Genomic DNA, 7,167 nt, shown 5'->3' on the forward strand with positions numbered 1-7,167 from the left:
ATGCTCAGTGTTCATTAAACGAATGGGGAACCAGATGAGATCTGTGCTCCCAGGATCCTAACCCACGATTTACTTCCTCCAGTAGTTACCTATTGCACATACTTCATTTAAACTGGCAAATGCAGATGAAATGCATGTTTTAGATAATCAAGAGGATTCTATATGAATATAATTACAATAACCAAAAATGCTAGCTAGAATTCATGCCTATGATATTACAGGATTGTAAATCATTTTTCAAGTATTAATACATTTAAGATTCATTTAAATCTATATGAACACACTCCCATATAATCTGTGTATGTAGCCAATGACAGAGTTCCTTGCCCTCTGCATTTCTTACTGCTGTTGAGCACATATCTGGTTTTAATTACTGAGCCTCTTTTGGAAGCAGATGGAAAGGTGTGAGAGACAGGGTAAGGGTAAGAACTGGAGGTCCTATCTTGCCCTTCTGTGAAAATGGCACAGGGCAGCAGAAGAAGGGACGGGACCACAGTTCTTGTAATAGGTGCTTTATCTGCCTTAAGAAAGAGAAAATTAGTATTCTCCTAATAGACAGAATGTCACAGGAAAGTTCAACCTTGTTCATAATACTGTAATTAGTATTTCATATACTATAATTTTAGTCTTGATGAGATAAGCATTTCCTGAAGAAATTTCAATATCTATATTGCTAGTGCTAGCAAAAAAGGCAATTTAAAATGACACATTTTAATACATAATAGCTGCCCCAACCTTTTGATGTAGCAGTGTGAATATCAAGTTCTCTGGGAGAGAGTGAGGTGTAAGGTACCTTTAAGGGGCTAGTGCCTGCATGAGAAACACCACATGTGGCTTAATAGGGCTAACCTCGTCTTTTCTGGGTCTGAATCAGCCCTTCTGATCCTGATCAGGTTGATGATAGCAGGTTTTTGTTTGTTTGTGTTTTGTTTTGTTGTGGAATCATCTCATCATTCAAGCATGCTAAAGCACTGAGTGAGCCATGTACCTATCCAGTTACACTGCTTGTAGTGAGACAGAAGGAAGAGCACTAATAATTTTGAATTAACTTTGCACATCATGCTTTACATGTCATTAATGCTCATTGTATAGCTGAGAAAATCATGATCCAAAGAGTGAGTTCAGTGCTGTACATGCACGACCAGTAAGTATTAAAGCTGAGATCTACCAATTTGGAAATCCATCCTGTGAACATTGCAGAAGACTATCTCCCTGGAACATGGTTTTTATTTAAAAAAAAAAAGATCCCCATAGTTACTTTGCTTAAGGTAAATCATTATAAGGAAAAATAGTGGGTACCAAAATTCCAATTCTTTAAATAGCACTGAAAGAGAGATACATGCTCCCTGTAAACACTCTTTTGATGGTGAGCATAGAGGTTGGGATACAAAAAACAAACAAACAAACAAAACCCAACAACAACAACAAAAACCCCTCATTGGCCAGTTAAGATTTGTGTGTGTGTGTTGGGGGGTGGGGAGTGAGGGATGGAGGGCACTGGGTTAAGACTACCTGCAGTGGCCATGGTAGAAGTAGCTGGTGATTATAAATTCTCATAACCACCTCCAGAGCATACTGTGATTCTGAAAGGAAAAACACACCACTGCATTATCTTCATATGAGTTGTTATTTCAATAGCCAGCTTTGATCATTTTTCCTAACAGCTATCACAGATGTTCTGACTAAGGCCTCGACCTGGAACTACATGTTGGGGGTAATTAAACTAGGTTTGCTCCATGTGGATCATGCTCCTGGCCAGTGCTAATGACCACCATCACTGCAGGGACGGCACAAGTGCCACTGTTATCATTGACAGTGTGAGAAGGAAGAAAAATGATAAGTAGATCTCTCTCTCTCTCTCTCTCTCTCTCTCTCTCTCTCTCTCTCTCTCTCTCTCTCTCTGTGTGTGTGTGTGTGTGTGTGTGTGTGTGTGTTGGTTGTGTCCTAGATGGCAAGATGACTGAACCTCAACAATAAATTGTTGAATGAAAGAATTTACAGATGGATGCATGGTTAAAACTGTAAACTACTCAGGATTCTCATAACACAGTGTCAGAGACCAAGTGGTATACTTAACAGTATTTTTATCTATTGGTAACAACTTATTTTTTTTATCACTTACTGGATGATCAAGGGGTTGCATCTTTGGAGGTCAATTTTACTGGATGTCAACAGCCATCTGCCCAATTCAGTTCATAAAAAATAAATTTCACTTTGAATGGTGTTCTTATCTTGAGTTATTATCATATTCCTAGCTATAGTTTTAAATTTTACTTATTTATTTATTTATTTATTTATTTATTTATTTATTTATTTATGTGTGTGTGTGTAAAAACATGTTACAGTAAAAGTATGAAGATTAGAGAACAAAGTTTACTTGTCTCCTCTTTTTGTGGGTTACCATGTGTGATGGGGTTCAGGGATAGAAGTCTGGTTGCCAAGCTTCTGTGCCAATTGCTTTTACCTTCTGACCCATCTTGCAGTCCACTTAGTTAGAATTATTGTCTTTATCCTTTGAAAACTGTCTTAGTTAGGGTTTTACTGCTGTGAACAGATACCATGACCAAGGCAACTCTTATATGGAATATATATATATATATATATATATATATATATATATATATATATATATATGTATATATCAAAGCTGGCTGTTGAAATAACAACTCATATGAAGATAATGCAGTGGTGTGTTTTTCCTTTCAGAATCACAGTATGCTCTTGGAGTGGTTATGAGAATTTAAATATATATTGAACAACATTTAATTGGGGCTGGCTTACAGGTTCAGATTTCAGTCCATTATTATCAAGGCAGGAATATGGCAGCATCTAGGCAGGATTGGTGCAGGAGTAGCTGAGAGCTCTTCATCTTCAACTAAAGACTGGTAGCAATACTGACTTCCAGACAGCTAGCACTAGGGCATTAAAGCCCACACCCGCAGTGACACACCTACTCCAATAAGGCCATACCTCTTAATAGTGCCACTCCCTGGCCTAAGCATATACAAACCATCACAGAATCCCATAGCACACTGTGCTAGAATGAATCAATTTTCATAGTTTCCCTCTCTTCTATCCTCTGTCCATTACTTCCTAAGTTCTTCCTTCATTTTCATTCCCCTTTTTTTTTCTTTTGACATTGTTGGAACCTCCTAGCTTGTCTGTTTTCCTTTAGTCATACCCTCATCCTGATTAACACTTAATGTGAACTTGCCAAAATACTCCTGAGATCATATTACTGCTCAGTTTTAAGCTCATCCGTGGGCCTGAGCATTTCTGCCCAAGTCCTCAGGCAGAGCACACTTTCGGCACAGTCTAGAACCATGCTGATGCTCGTTGTACTCCACACTGATGTCAGGCAGAAACACAGGAGATTCTGTTGTGTGTCCTGATGGTAAGCATACTGTCCCTCTTCCCTGCAGGTCCCTGGTTTTCCTTGATTTTGTGCCTGTGGCTTACTCATGGGCATGAATATCCATATTCTTTTAAACCCACCAAATTACTTTCTTTACTGAAGCTTCTGCCTTCCCTTTGGTGTTCAAAAATGTTCTTTTTATTTTTTCAAGATTTATAGTGTGTATGTGTGTGTGTGTGTGTGTGTGTGTGTGTGTGTGTGTGTGTGTGTGTGTGTAGGGAGGACATATTACAGACAGCAACTACCCAATGTGAATTCATGTCATCTTCAAGAGCAGTATATGCTCTCAATGCTAAGCTATATTTTCAGGGCCTTTTCATTTTATTTTAATGTACACTTTTGATAGGAATTATAACAAGATGAATCTAAGAATAAAAGTATCTCCACTAAAACATGGGCATGGCAGTTTTACGGGTTGATGCTTAGAATTGAATATTTGAACAATATTATTGCATAGCAACTACAAACTACGTGAAAAATTTCTAAAGACACATGAGAACAATCAAAATAATGTAGGATAAGGAAGGAAATGAGATGCTTTATTTGAAGGTGTACTTGTTAATCTTTGTCTAAGGTTATAGAGATAACAGTGATATATAAAGGGAAGTATATAATTCAATAAAGGAAGAAGTGTACGCAGAGGGTGCTACCCCAAATGTCTGCTCAAACAGCTGGCTAACCTTTGAATGGTTTAGACACGATACATGCAATCATCGCAAATAGTAAAAACTAGCAAAATGATTTCAGTCATCCTGTATCGGCAAAAGCCAGAATCTGGATTCTGAGGTCAGAGAAGTTAGTTGTTGAAGAAATGAACATACTTCAAATAAATGCATCCAAGAAAACATAATAGAATCATCTATAGTGTCTATGATATAGGAACTATACAATATTTGAGCCCTGATACCAGGGAGAGAAGTCCAAGAAACATTGTTCAAAAACAACAGAATGTTCTTTCAAACACAGCTGCCAAGTCATCCCACCGAAGTGGGCAGTGATGTCATTCAGTGGTCATTTAGCTTCTGCAAAGTCATGCTCTACAGTCAATCCCTAGTACTGCAATTGTATATCTTTCTGTCTGTCTGTCTGTATGTATATGTATGTGGGTTTATGTGTGTGTGTGTATGTATAATGTTTATGAGGTGTGTGTGTGTGTGTGATATATGTGAGGTGTGTGTATTATGTGGTGTATGTGTTTGTGTAATGTGTGTGATGTGTGTGGGAGAGGATATGGCATATGTGTGTATATAATGTCTGTCTGTCTGCCTGTCTGTCTGTGGTTATACGTATGTGAGCACAGAGGTTGGTAAGATCCAAAAGAGGAGTTGGGTCCCCTGCAGCTGGATTTACTAGGTAAATGAAAACTGATAGGATTTGCAACTAACAGGTACAAAAGACTTACAGGGAAAAGAACATCTGAGTCTTGAAATAAGGTTAAGTCCCTCGTTGCCCTGTTTTTGAGGGAATGTACTGTAATATCATAAAGCACTGAATTCATAGAGAAACTAAGGGATATGTGAAAGTATGTCCCAGTAGCTGGAGAGCAAGATGTAGCCATGCAGACCAGGCTGGCCTCCTAGACTTTCTGTGACCATAGATGCTGAGCCCTCTCCTGTGGCTTTGTCTGATGTGTGTCTGTGGTTTTTTTTTTTTTTCCAGAATGGAACAATTGTGTTTTGAATAGGAATGACTGTCATAGGCTCATATATTTAAATGCTTGGTCCTTAAGGAATAGTACTATTTGGTAGGAATTAGGAAGTACAGCATCCCAGGAGGCTGGGGATGGGTCTTGGGATTTCAAATGTTCTAGCCAGGCCCAGTGTCTCTCTCTTCCTGCTGCCTGAAGATCAGATGTAAAGCTTGCAGCTATCTCTCCAGGATTATATCACCCCCAACCATGTCTGCATGCATGCCTCCATGCACTCTGCCATGACAATGAACTAAACCTCTGAAGTTGTAAGTCAGCCCCAATTAAATCTTTTTCTTTATAAGAGTTGCCATGGTCATGGTGTCTCTTCACGGCAACAGAACACTGACTAAGACAGGAACCACATGTACATTAGTGAGAGGTAAGAGCCCGTGTTTCGCTACCAAAGCCTTGGTTGCTGTAGGTTTGCCTCACTCGTACATTCCTACTTTTTAGTAACATGGTTTAGGCTCCGCTATCGGCTGCACATTCATCACTTTCTATCTTTTCCTGAAGCATCTTACTGTAATATTAGTCACCTATTTTCTTCACAAGTTCTACCATTTTGTTCTTATAACATTTTGTTCCAAAGCTTTTAACAATATTAGGGCATCATGATTTAAAAGAGTCTGAAATACATACAGTAAGCTACAACCAAGTTAGATAGATGTAGGAGCTAAAAATGGGTGTTATTTCTAACTGTATTAGGGTTTATATTATATGATACACTTTAAGATAGCTCATCCACCCTAATGCAACCAAGCTGTCTTAACAAATTAAGATAAATATTATTTGCCTTGCCTTAGTCTGCTTTGAAGAACAGTATGCACTCATACTACATAATGCTTTAAAAGTATAGCATTGTTCAAATGAATAATGCCACCTCAGTTTAGCAATAATGAAAATTTTTATTTTAATACTTGAGTTGGCTCTTCAATGGAAAGATATATATTGTATTCTAAAACTCATAATAATGTAGAAGTACTAAGATCTTATCTCTTATATTTTCAGGGCTATATCTTCTAACAATTTGTGTGTGTGTGTGTGTGTGTGTGTGTGTGTGTGTGTGTGTGTGTGTGTGTGCGTGTGTATTTGAGAACTCATTGTCTAGGAACCAGTTCAGCTATATAGATTGAGAGGAAACTGTACTTCTTAATGGCCCATAAAGGGGCTCCAGTAAATCCCTATGTCTCTTCTCTCTTGCCTAGGACTGAAGGTCCACCTATTAGATATATTTCAGATTGCTTAGTTTAAAATTTTCACTATGAAAGTCTCTGAATTTGAAGTAAGAATTTCAGCAATTCTTAATTCAATGAAAATGTATTACTTCTATTTTTATTGTAACTATGCTTTTTAAAATAATGGGCTCACTCTGTTTATCATGTACAGATGAATGTCAAGTGGCAATACTCAGGAGTCTCTTCCATAGATGCTGCAGAGGTACCAGCATGGGATGGTGAGAGTGGGAACTGGGGCTAGTCTTTTCCAGATAGTGATATGCAGAGCTACATCCTGGCTTTGGAGACAATGCTGTTTAATGTTTTCACTCTGTGGGTCAATGTTAGATTTTTTAAATAGAACTTAGGACTTTATATTGTGTACATTGCCAAGTCTCAGACATTTTCCAGTCTAGCAAGGAAAAGTTGGCGATGACTGATAGCAACTAGAAATGAGACTTGTGTGCACTTATGAAAGCTGGGGTCAGGAGTTATCTCCTGCAAGTATACAATCCTGGATATCTCCCCTAAAATGATAGAAGGCAAAGGGATTTGAGACTAAACCAGGGTTTCAATGTCTTGGGTCATTGTCCTCTTGTCGTCTGACTTTTCTGCTTTGATCTCGACCTTTTTTGGCATTGTTGGGCTGAGAAGTGAGGGTGAGGGTGAGGGTGAGGGGGCAAGTGAGAAGGTAGAATAGAGGAGGGGGAAGGAACTAAGAAGACGCAGATGTGGATGTGAACTGGGCTGAAATATGTCTTGGGGACCAAACAGAAGAAATACATAAAGACATAGAGACATAGAAAAGGATGGACAGCACACACACACACACACACACACACACACAC

This window comes from Mus caroli, unplaced genomic scaffold, assembly GCF_978045245.1.
Source record: "Mus caroli unplaced genomic scaffold, Mus_caroli_1 scaffold_8, whole genome shotgun sequence".
NCBI classification, from domain to species: Eukaryota; Metazoa; Chordata; class Mammalia; order Rodentia; family Muridae; genus Mus; species Mus caroli.